Below are 13,128 nucleotides of genomic sequence, written 5' to 3'. Positions count from 1 at the left end.
TACCAGTATTGAAATTGAGTCAGTAATTTAAAAGCTTGCAACAAACAAAAGTCCAGGACCAGATGGCTTCACAGGTGAATTCTACCAAACATTTAGAGAAGAGTTAATACCTATCCTTCTGAAACTTATTTCAAAAAAATTATGAAGAAAGACTTCTGCACTAATTCTATGAGGCTACCATCACCCTGATACTAAAACCAGACAAAGGTATCACAAAAAAAGAAAACTACAGGCCAGTATCACTGATGAACAAAGATGCCAAAATCCTTAACAAAATACTAGCAAACTGATTCCAACAATACGTTAAAAGGATCACACACCATGATCAAGTGGGATTTATCCCAGGGATGCAAGGATTTTTCAGTGTCTACAGATCAATCAATGTGATACACCACATTAACAAACTGAAAAATAAAAGCCATATAATCATCTCAATATATGCGGAAAAAGCTTTTGATAAAATTCAACATCTACTATGATTAAAAACTCTCCAGAAAGTGGGCATAGAGGGGAATATACCTCAACATAATAAAGGCCATATATAACAAACCCGCAGCTAACAGTATACTCAATGGTGAAAAGCTGAAAGCATTTCCTCTAAGATTAGGAACAAGACAAGGAAACCCACTCTCACCACTTTTATTCAACATAGTTTTGGAAGTCCTTGCCACAGCAAGCAGAAAAGAAAAATAAATAAAAAGAATCCAAATTGGGAAAGAAAAACTGTCACTGTTTACAGATGACATGATACTATACATAGAAAATCCTTAAGATGCTACCTAAGGAAAATCTTAAAGAACTACTAGGGCTCATTGATGAACTCAGTAAAGTTGCAGGACACAAAATTAATATACAGAAATTATTTGCATTTCTATATATTAATAACAGAATATCAGAAAAAGAAATTAAGGAAACAATCCCGTTTGCCATCACATCAAAAAGAGTAAAATACCCAGGAATAAACCTAACCAAGGAAGCAAAAGACCTAGATTCCAAAAACTATAAAATACTGTTGAAAGTACTTGAAAACCACATAAGCAAATGGAAAGATACACTGTGTTCTTGGATTTGAAGAATTAATATTGTTAAAAATGACTATATTTCCCAAGGCAATCTACAGATTAATTGCAATTCCTATCAAATTATCAATGGCATTTTTCACAGATCAGGAACAGAAACTTTTAAAAATTTGTATAGAAACACAAAAGACCCCAAATAGTCAAAACAATCTTGAGAAAGGAGAATAGAGCTGGGGGAATCATTCTCCCTGACCTCAAACTATACTACAAAGCTACAGTAATCAAAACAATATGGTACTGGCACAAAAACAGACACCAATGGAACAGGATAGAAAGTCCCGAAATAAACCCACACACTTACGGTCAATCTATGACACAGGAGGCAAGAATATACAATAGAGAAAAGACAGTCTCTTCAATAAGTGGTGCAGGGAAAACAGTACAGCAACATGTAAAAGAATGAAATCAGAACATTTTCTAACACCATATACAAAAATAAACTCAAAATGAATTAACAACCTAAGTATAAGACCAGATACTATAAAACCCCTACCGGAAAACATAGGCAGAACACTCTTTGACATAAATAACAGCAATATATATTTTTTGAACCAGCTCCTAAAGTAATGTAAATAAAAGCAAAAATAAACAAATGAGACCTAATTAAACTTAAAGGCTTTTGCACAGCAAAGTAAACCATGAACAAAATGAAAAGACAATCTACAGAATGGGAGAAGATATTTGCAAATGACATGACTAACAAGGAACTAATTTCCAAATTACACAAACAGCTCAACAAACAGCTTTTTTAGTATGGAAAAAAAAAAAAACCCAAACCAAACCAAAACAAAAACAAGCAGTCCAATAAAAAAAAATTGGGCAGAAGACCTAAATAGACATTTCTCCAAAGAAGACATCCAGATGGCCAACAGGCACCTGAAAAAATGCTCAGTATTGATAGTTATTAGAGAAATGCAAATCACAGCTACATGAGATAACACTTCATATCAGTCAGAATGACCATCATTAAGAAGCTACAAATAATAAATGCTAGAAATGGTGTGGAGCAAAGGGAACCCTGCTACACTGTTGGTGGGAATGTAAATTCATGCAGACAGTACGGAGGTTCCTTACTTTATGATCTAGCAATCCCACTCCTGGGTAGTTACCTGGAGGAAATCGTATTTTGAAAATATACATGCATCCCAGTGTTCATAGCAGCACTATTTACAATAGCCAAGACATGGAAGCAACCTATTGATGGACATTTATCCAATCCATCAACAGATGAGCTGATAAAGATGTGAGATATATAATGGAATATTACTCAGCTGTGAAAAAGACGGAAAGAATGCCGTTTGCAACAACATGGGTGGACCTAGAGATTATCATATTAAGTGAATTATGTCAGACAGAGAAAGACAAATATCATATGATATCACTTGTCTTTGGAATCTGAAAAAATGAACTTATTTACATACCAGAAATAGACTCACTGACATAGAAAACAAACTATGGTTACCAAAGGGGGAAAGTGGGGGAGGGATAAATTAGGAGTTAGGGATTAACATATACACATTACTGTATATAAAATAGGTAACAAGGACTTACTATATAGCACAGGGAACTATATTCAGTATTTATAATAATCTATAATGGAAAAGAATCTGAAGTATATATATATATAAATAACTGAAGAATATATATATATATATATATAAAAATAACTGAAGAATATATATATATATATAAAAAACTGAATCACTTTGATGTACACCTGAAATTAACACAGCATTGTAAACCAACTATATACCTCAATTAAAATTTTTTTAAAAAATTAAAAAAATCATAGCTTAATCAAATTTTTGTTTGTTTTTGCCTAATAGTTAAGTTAAAAATACAATTTAAGACATTTTAATTAATTTAAAGTAATTATAGAGATGGCCTGTGAGTTGAACTAAAGGTGCAGTTGTAAGCCATTCTAACAAGGTCACACTTGGCACTACACTGTTTAATCTTAACAGCACTGTACTGTATGATGAGCTTTACTAATAGTGTCTTTTTCATCTTTCTTTCTTTCTCTCTGTCTTTTCTTTTTAAAAATCAGTATGAAGAATCACTCAGGGGAGGACTATCCATCTCTTTTCATTTAGGTCATGAAGTTACACACCATTGAAGGCCAATTTCTCCTCTGTAAGCTACCACCAACTCTGATGTAATAAAAGGCTGTTAGTGCCATCCAGGGGGACAAATTCCCTGACTCATGTTTTAAATAAGATAAAATAAAATTTTATAGACTTTGATCATAAGTCCACAATAAATCATTATTCTCTCTGTGACTTATAGCAGAAGCCCAGAAAATAAACATCACCTTAAGCCACATGGGTATTCAAGATGTACACTCTTTCAGCTAAAAGGACAAAAATAGTTGAAACATATTGAAGCATGCCTTTTCATTTGTTAATTAAAATAATACCCAATACATTAAAGGAATGCTATGTATTTTTATTTTCCTGATGTTTCTTATTCATCTTTTCCTAATCTTAATTCTTAACCCTGGGAAGTACTCTTTTGTTCTGCCCCGTATAAATTAGCTACAATGCATGCTTGTTATGTTATATGAAGGGAAGCAGAATTCCTTAGTAGGAGAATTTTGGGGTCCATAAAAAGTACACTGCCCAATAAAGAGAGTCCCACCCAGGAGTCTGGTAAAAAGCTTTGCCAACATGCCTGACAGCCTTGCTCCATCTTTAAGCTACTATTGCTTGCCTTCGTCCCAAAGGGCTTTTGGGATGTTTTAAATATGCTCTTTCTGATAACCCAAGCTAGACTGTAAACTCCCCAAAGACAGGGCCAAATATCTTCTTTTTGTTTTCTCCACAACTCAGACACAGATCTGGGCATGTTAGGGGAGCAGGGTGGACACTCGTTAATTAATCATAAAAGGTGCGTCTGCTTCCTTTCATTTCTGAACCTTGGATCATGACGATGGCAAGAACAAGGTGTAGAACTTCTCCAGGGCATTTACATCTTCAAAGTCTCCTGTCTCAAAGCCTTTGCTTTTGTGAAGGTTGGTAAACTATGAGTTTTCTCCCAGTTCACTTCCGTCATTGGCTAAAAGTGATGACATTTTTGAGAAGCTCTGAATAAACTGTATATGCATGTGCATATTATATAAATATGGATATTTGAGCCAAGACTACTCTGTGATGTCTACCATGATTACTTAAAGTTGCTGCTTCCCTTGCTCTCACACTTCCCTTCCTCTTCTTTTAGTCTGCATAGCACTTATTGCTGTCTAATGTGTCTAGTTTAGTTATTTTGTATTTATTAGTTGTCCATCCCTGTGAGAATATAAGCTGCTAGAGGGCTGGGATTTTTGTTTATATCCTTAACACACAGTATAGTCCTTGGTGTACAGTAGGTGCTTAATAAATGTGTTGTAAATTATGACAGAGGCGGTGTTTACAAGTGGAAAGGACATGGGGTCAGGAGACCAGCAGCTATCTAACCCTGGCTCTGCTGATAGATAGCACTTACGCAGATTTCCCCCCACACCCCGCTGTCCCAAAGTAGAGTGTTCCTATGAAGCCTTTCATAAGCTGTGATGACGTAAATTGGAGAAACAATTACGTTAAGATGCATCTTGTCAACCGACATGCAAAATAAACTGATAAAAAGCGCAGGTGCTCACAGACACAGTTCAAAGCTACGGAGGCTTGATGCTGAGATGCTGAGTGTGTTTCCTGGGGAGGGAGCTTGGTGGCGCCACTGTTACGGCTGAGGGTGTGCCATGCCTCTATAACTGCTGACTGCAAAACAAACGCTGAACGCTGTTTTCAGTTTTCACCTTTTTTTTTTTCATAAAAGCGAAAACCCTCTTTGGATTTCCTTAGGTTAGTGAAAACAGGTACTATTGTAGGTCTTTTGTAAAAGTGAAATGGTGTGAAGTGAACTTTTAAAAAGCAGGGGATACCTGTGTTTTTAAGTCTCTGTTTCCCCTGTCTGTATAATGGAAGGAGAGGTGTGTGTGATCCTTAATGTCTCTACTGGCGTTAAAACCTTGCATGCATTACAAGTAGTTTTAAACACTACAGTGTAGTGTAGTTTTAAACACTACCGTTGAACCGTGCCCTAAAAATTGTTTTCAAACATTTCTTCCTCATGTTGGTAGATTTTCTTAAATTTTCTGAAATTTGATTTTTTTAAGTGATATTTTTGAGTTATGGTAGGAGAGAAAAAAACCTTTCTTGGAATAAGGGGCCACAGGTCCTGGTACTAGGTCTGCCTGAAATTTGCCGTCTCACCTTTGGATGATTCACTTGACCTCTCTGGAGATGGGTTTCTTCTTCTAAAAATGGAGATTAACAATAGAAATGTTGAACTCAAGACCAAGGGAATATTTGAAAAACATAAAACACTGTGCAACTGTAAATTAATATTGTAATTATTATTATTATAAGTCTGAGGGTCGGCTTAGTTCAGGGCATCTCGAACTATCTGTGTCAATAGATCAGTTGCTTTTATTTTCTAACCTATTATGTTCTGACACTTTCATACAAAACAATAAAAGAGACATGCTAGAAAAATGAAAAAAATTGAAAGTACAAGCCCCAATTTAAAATTCATTTTTAGATTTAATAGATAAGCTATTTCTGTGTCAAATTGCTATTGTTTATAAACAGAACCAATTTCTCCCAATTTCTATACTTGGGTGGTCATGGGTCATTGCTGGGTGCCACTTAGGTGGCCTTTGAAGAGTCTTGTTTTATTACTGTCACCAATGAATGACTGATCAGAGGAGTGTATTTTATTTAATACTATATTCTGTTCTTAGCACAATGGTTGTTAAATTTTCCTTTATGCATGTATTTCAAGAGGCTAATTAACTTAGATGACAAAAGTAAGTAAATTTTTTCTTTGATTATATATATTTTTAAACACCTTTGTTGTGGTATAATTCTTGTATAGTAAACTACACATATTTCAGATGTATAATTTGATGAATTTTGATAGATGTATACACCTGTGAAACTACCATCACAGTCAAGATGGCTAACATGTCCATGACTCCCCAAGAGGTGCAAATTTTGAACTCCTGATTTATCCCTTCCCATTCACTTTACCCCCTGGTAACCATAAGTTTGTTCTCTACGTTTGTGGGTCCGTTTCTGGTTTTTAGATAAGTTCATTTGTGTCCTTTTATTTAGATTCCACATATAAGTGATACCGTGTGATATTTTTCTTTCTCTTTCTGGCTTACTTCACTTAGAATGACAATCTCCAGGTCCTTCCATGTTGCTGCAAGTGGCATTACTTTATTCTTTCTTATGGCTGAGTAATATTCTATTGTTTAAATATACCACATCTTCTTTATCCAGTCATCTGTTGAAAAATCAAGTAAATTTAACAATAGAAAAAAAGAGGGGATAAAGGCACTGATAGGAAAAAAAAAACACTGTAAAATCATCTAGAAAGACATTTTATCTTCTCATTTAAAATTTTCATTCAAGTGTACAGCACTGCTGGAATGTGTTAAATATGGTTGGAGGATGTCCTTGAGTGCACGTTTTTAACCCCCACCTCCTTAGCTCCTTCTCCAGGCTTCTGTTACCCCCGTGCTCCTAGCCAGAGAGAAAGGCAGCTCAAAGCCGTGTGAGAAAGGGAGTGGAATTTGCTTTTGCAAACTAATGGAAACACTTGTAGGCACCATCCAGGGCTTGTTAGAGACATTCAAAGAAGTGGTCTGAATGATAATTAGATGAATTTTCCCCTTTAATGATAGAGTGCCAAGAACTCAGGCTGAGATTTATTGTGCACATTTGCTTGAAAATCCTGAGGCATACATACATCATGGTGGCTTCTCCACTGGTAACATTAAGTGTGGTAAATACGGTATGTTTCTGCAGAATGCAGCTGACTTGGTAAGGGAAAGTTCTGAGTGTAGAAAAACCTTCATGGTTTTGATGGCAAGTTAAGGAAATGATTTCCTACCATTTCTCTGCCTGTGCCCAGCCCTGGGGTAAGCAGAGTTGGAAATGTGTTGGCTCTTTTTGCCTGGCTGTGCATTGGTACTCTTTGCTTCTTCCCCCTAGAATGTTTCTACCTTAATCAGTTAAGTTCTTATTCAGTCTTCAAATGTCATCTCTCTTCTGAGGCCTGCATCAATGCCACTAGGCAGAGCATGTAGCTCTCTTGTCTCCAAATGCTCGGCACAGCCTAGCTGCTCAATAAGTTGCAGCCCTCCTCTCCCTGTGGCCCCAGCCTTGCATTTCTCCATTATACACTCACCACAGGGGGTGGAGGCTGCCCATGCCTCATTCAAGGGACTGAGAACTTCTATGGCAAGGATTGTTTCTTTCACTTTGTATTCCCTCCATAAATGTTAGTGAATAAAACATTTCATTCGTTCATTTATTCATACATCCCAGTTGGCAATTTAATATCTATTATCATATCCATTATCACCAATTTTGGAGAGCAGGGTTAACTGGCAAGGCATGAGCCCTGCTCCTCCCTTTTGCCCATGTAAATAATTTGGGGCACCTTTTCTCAAAGTTTTGGCTGCAGATCAGCTACATCACAACCACCTGAGGAGCTTGTTAAATTCAGGTTCCCAGGTTCCACATCCCACCCATCGAACATCCAGTCTTAGTTTAGCACTATTTTTACTTCTACTTCCATGCTCTCACCCTTATTCAGTGCAAGTAGATTGAGATGAAAAAAATGATTGCATTTTCAACAAGCTCTATAAGCTCTTCAGTGATTCTTGCACACTCTAAAGTTTGACAGGCACTCTTTCTTTGGGATGTTGCTAATGATTTTTCTATAATCTCTGGCAGAGTTTACCTTGCTCAAGGGAGAGCTGCCTGTGCCTGTTGTCACTCTGTGCACAGGGATGAAGCCACAGCCTGATGCTAAACTCAGGGCATCAACAGGGAGGCCCCAGCACTTACCATGGAGTTGGGGCTGCCATAGAAACAGCTGTAATGACGGATGATGCCTGATCACCAGTGACTGAACCCATGGCTAGAAAGGTCAATTTTGGTTCACCTGTAAGGAACAGCCTTTGTTTTCACAGATGTTTAACTCTCCTTCTCAGTATTTCCAAATATTCATGTCCCTTTAGAAAGAAACCCTGGAGTTGGAAGAATTCGGTGATTTTTTTAAAGAAAAGTGTACATGCCTCAGGCTTCTCAAGAAAGACATATCTCAGTTAAGCACTATTTTTGCTTCTACTTTACCCAGATAATCTATACTCCGCACCCTTAGTCAGTGAAGTTAGAGTGAAAAGAAAAATGAATTCTTAGAAGATTGGTCATGAAAGGCTCTCATTTATGCCTATGAGGGAAAGGGAAAGGGAAAAAGATTTCTGAACTTGGTGTATTTTTTTCTTTTTCTTTCTTTCTTTTTCTTTTCTTTTTTCCCCTGCTCTCCTTGCTTTTTGTCCCTGCAGTGGGACAAGTGAATATAAAGGAAAAACAAAACAAAACAAAACAAAAAATCTTTAGAAGCTTTGAGCATAATAAATGTTAAATCTTTGGAATAAGGAAAATGGAGCCCCTCTATAATGCTCTGCAAAATGTATCATGAGAGATGCAAAAATGAGATGGAATAGGAAATTCACATTAAAATCATGTACTATATCTACCAAGTTTGAGTCAGGGACAAAAATTAGTCAAAAATATTTGTGTTCCAAGATTTAGAGATTTGTCTGACAGTACAATGTGAAAATTCAATGTTTTAATTGTTTACTTCATAAGGGATCTAGAGATGTTTGTGAAGAATTATTTAATGTATTCTCTTGGACTTTAACACAGAAGAGGGTGTAGGACCAGTTTTGAATAATAATCCTTAGAATACAGAGTCACTCAGAAAATATGAAAAAATTGTTCATGGTACAAATATTTAGAATAATTAAAAGTAGAGGCTTATAAATGGTGGGATTATGAAAAACATCCAGTACATATACAAAGCAATTGGAAATAATTGTCTCAAATGCGTTTTATGACCAAGAAGGTCATGCTTACAAAAGCCAACTAAACAATATGGAAATTTAAGAAAACATGAAATGTAATTTAAAAATTCAAATAGGATCAAGCAGCGTGATGCTGTTACTCATTTCAGAGTCAAAGATGAGTGACTAAGAATGCAGTGAAGAGATGGGTTGAAAATTTAGGACGGGTCAAGAAAACCATTGATTCATTCATTAAGTCAGAATCAAACTATTAACTCAGCGTCCCTGTACTAGGCAATGTCCAAGGCACTGGATGTAGCAGGGAAAAGACAGAAAACCCTACCATTACGGGATTATGTTCTAAGAGGGGGTAGATAATAAACACAAAAACAAAAACAATAAAACATTTCAAATAACAAAAATGCTATAAAGAAAATAAATACCAACAACAAAAACAAAACAAAATACGAGAGAGAGAGAGAGAGAGAGAGAGAGAGAGAGAGAGAGAGAGAGAGAGGAAGCGCAGCTGGAGATGGGGTGAGACTTTGTTTGCTAGAAGCATCGGATAAAGCTGCCTGAAGGAGCTGGCAACAGTGCAGAGGCTGAACAATCTGAAGGTATGACCCACGCAGTCATTTGGAAAGAAGAAGTCAAGGAAAAGGACCACAAGTGTTAAGATCAAGAGATAGCAACGAAGAAGGGGTGTTTTAGAGACGGAGAGACTAGAGTGGCTGGAGAATGGAACAAAGAGATGAGGAAATGAAGTAACAGAAATCCCCCAACACTTGATTTTTCTTCTGTCACAGTAGCCTTGTGAAGTTGTTCAAAAGAGATGATGATTACTGGGTGGGGATTCTGGGAAACTGACTGTTTTCCTGATTAAAAGTACTTTCATCCTTGCTGTTTCTTGTCCTTCTTGCCTGGAGTGTAGACATAGTACCTAGAGATAGAGCAGCCATTTTGCAACTATGAGGACAAAAGCCACTTGCTAAGGTTGGCAAAGCAGAAAGTCAGTGAGAATTTGGTTCCTTTATGACTTTGAGCGGTGGTACCAGCCCTGCGCTGCCAACTTCTAGACTTTTTATTACATGAGAAAAAAAAATAAACCTCTTACTTGGTTAAGGGTGAAATGCTTACCGCTCTTGCTTGTTTAAGTGTTTAAGCCATTACAGTTGGCTTACTAATTCATGTAGCTAAAAGTGTTAATGGTCAGGGCTAGATAATATATAGGATTTATTTGCCACAGTAAAGATTTTTGCATTTTATTCTAATTGCAACAGGAATCCTTTAGAAGGTTTTAAGCAAAAGAGTGATAGAATCTAGTTTATTCTCGGAGAGTATTCTATCTGCTGTGTATAAATAAGATAGCAGCGATGCAAGATGGAAACAGAGGGGACAGTTGGAAGGCTGTTGTAAGAGATTATGTTGTCCCTTCCATTTGTTTTATGACAAGTATTTTGATATAGTTACGCCTTCACAAATTGGATGTTACAATAGTATTATTAGCTAGACTGTTTGACAAGTGCCTATGAGTCTGGGAATATAGGATTAGAGGCTACTCTTTGTAGCATATACTTCAAGGACTTGTCAGCAGTGCAGGGATACTTGGGTATCTCCTTTTAGCTTGCAGATGTTTAAATGACGAGAGTTAATTAGTGGTTATGTACTCTGTCTCCCTGCCTGATCCAGCTTATCCTCACCATTGTAAATCCCCTTATTTTTTTTTTCCTCTTTTTTGTTTCCCTTGCTAGGGATCATTAAAACATTAGCCAGAGCTGTCAGCCCAACTAATTGAAGGCCACCTGCCTTAAGGATCATCCTAATGAAAAACAAGCAACTTAGAAAATTGATCAAATTGGGTCTCTTAACTGCCTGTGAATTGCTGTTAGCTTGGGAATTAAAATAAGGATCAAAATAAAATAACATATATTAATCCCACAAATTATGGTTTAGAAAGTTGTTTTTCCATTTATATCTAGGCTGCAGAGGAAAATAAGTATTTTTAAGAGATAATATATTCTTCATTTTAGTATTATTTTTATAGGTCAATAGAAGTAAGATTTTGTTGAAATAATATTTCACATATTTACACCTGATGACAAATATCTGATTTCAAGATTAAGGAAAAAATAATCTACATGAGAAAAACATGAAAAAAATAACAGAAGACATAAATGGAATAATACTACATAGCATCTTAAAAATGTCTTAAAAGTAGAAGGGGGATTATATACACTTGTTACATGTTGTAAAGGACAATTCCAAAGAGTTTATTTTAATCATTATTGATAATTATATTTTCAACAGATATGAGAACCTTAAGTGTTTCTTTCTAAACTTATATCTAGCAATAGAGCATTTGAAAGCTGAAGAACTCTTGCTTCAAGTCAGTCTGTGTGGACTTTGAGAGGTAGACTCACTCCTTACTCCTACTTTTGTGGAAGAGGTGAGCTTTGAACAACAGTCAGAGAGACAGAGATCAGCACTTAGATGAGAAAATGCTCAGGGTTAGAAAAGTTTAAGAATGGAGAAAGGATGTGTAACTGTGTGTGTCATACAAGAGGGGATACTGGGGGAGAGGAAGCTTGTTTGGAAGCAGATGGAGGAGAAGCTAGTGCTGCTCTAAAAATTTTGGGCTTTGTTCTCTAGACAATTAAATGAATGTTTCTAAGTTGGACACTGATGTATCAAACCCTTCTTTTGTAGGGGCCCACATCATGGAGGTGACTGGAAGTGAGGGAGCAACTGTCAGCAGGGTAACTTGGAGTAAAAACCATTGACAGCGGATGAGGGTTACTAGCGTGGAGGCCATCTGGGAGAGCATGCTGCCTTCTTTATGTATTTGAAAAGCTGTTCTAACAAAAGGGGTGAGAATTATTCTATGCTGTACTAGAGGGCTGAAATAGGGTTGGAATGTATGAAGGCAGATTTGGGATCAATAAAAATGAGTAAATTTCTAATAATGAGAATTTCTCTGAATGGAACAGGTAGATAACTTGTAAAATGGTCAGTAAGCCTTTGGCCACCTAAGATTTTGTGCTGGGATGTTACAGGGAAGAGTCCAACTGGCTTCTAGATTATGAGATTTCAAGAGCTGCTCAAAACAGAGAAAGGAGGAGTTAAGAGTTGCTAAGTTTTAACTTTTGCTAAATAAGAATATTAAACACCCCCCCAACCTAATCATCTAGTATTATCACCACTTAAGAAAGGGCATAGCAGCACCTCCGCCCCCAAAATAGGAAGAACATAATTTTAAAATAAAGAATGGTCCATTCCCAAGAAAAGATAGTGGTTACCCTGATTTCACTTCCACACCCCACTCCCCCCATGATGTGGGCTGTGCACCTCTGAGAGCTTTGACCTCCCTCTTCTCCTCTGAAGCCTGGCTAATGCTAATAAGCAGTGATATTTAAGTTGAAGTAATAATTAATGTTTGTTTAACTCTGAGAGGTAGCCAATGTGGTCCAGCAGCTAAGGTAATTATTATTTCTTCAGTTTAGATTGGGAAAGTAATTATTATTGAAACGGTATTATGATAAGTCCCCAGGAATTTGACAGAACAGAAATGAGCTGGTGGTCCAGGTACAGAATGATATAACAATTAGTACAACAATGTCATTTATAAAGCCTCCAGAAATAGTAAAGAGAGAAATACCAGCCACAAATAGTTATCATAGAGGGTGAAACTGTCCATTTCTTTATTATCATAAATCATGAAGTTTCATTGATGCATATTTTATCATAGCACTCTCGCCATATGTGACCTGAAGTTTCCAAGCGTATCCCCAGGGACCACAGTTAGTGACATAGATAATCAAGAATTCCTTTTATGCTCCTCTCAACACTGCTGCAGCTCAGATTGAAATTAGCATCTTTTACAATGAAATACCAGTTGCTGTCACAAACAGACATGACAGCTGGAGAGAGGCCTGCTTATCCAGTTATTCTTCATGTGTTCAGTTCATTGTGGTTTATTAAGACGGGTACTGTAAGTTCCTGAATGAAGAGACATTGAGTTTTTGCACAGTGATTATCATTTGAATAAAAGCATTGAGAGGCTGTTTTCAGATGGGATTGGAGGGGATATGATAAAGGTCAGAGATCAAAAAAATCACCCTAATAAGCATCTGCTTGAAACTATAATCATTTAAT

General features: G+C 36.6%; 1 protein-coding gene and 1 long non-coding RNA gene across 4 annotated transcripts in view; one reads left to right on the top strand and one right to left on the bottom strand.

Annotated features, from left to right (window-relative positions):
• LOC105088992 (uncharacterized) overlaps positions 1 to 13,128 on the top strand; it is a 723,199-nt gene that overhangs the window by 285,992 nt on the left and 424,079 nt on the right. The window contains exon 9 of one of the 2 annotated variants that reach the window (XR_010378188.1): positions 11,683 to 12,135. The exons of the other annotated variant lie outside the window; for it this stretch is intronic. This is a non-coding gene — a long non-coding RNA (uncharacterized LOC105088992). Of the gene's footprint in view, positions 1 to 11,682; positions 12,136 to 13,128 lie in introns of those variants that run through there. 2 annotated transcript variants of the gene reach the window in all.
• CDH20 (cadherin 20) overlaps positions 1 to 13,128 on the bottom strand; it is a 178,216-nt gene that overhangs the window by 147,722 nt on the left and 17,366 nt on the right. The gene's annotated exons all lie outside the window — the stretch shown is intronic.

Source organism: Camelus dromedarius, chromosome 28 (assembly GCF_036321535.1).
Source record: "Camelus dromedarius isolate mCamDro1 chromosome 28, mCamDro1.pat, whole genome shotgun sequence".
NCBI classification, from domain to species: Eukaryota; Metazoa; Chordata; class Mammalia; order Artiodactyla; family Camelidae; genus Camelus; species Camelus dromedarius.
The sequence above is the reverse complement of the archived record's forward strand: the minus strand, read 5'-3'. Positions and strand labels throughout refer to the sequence as shown.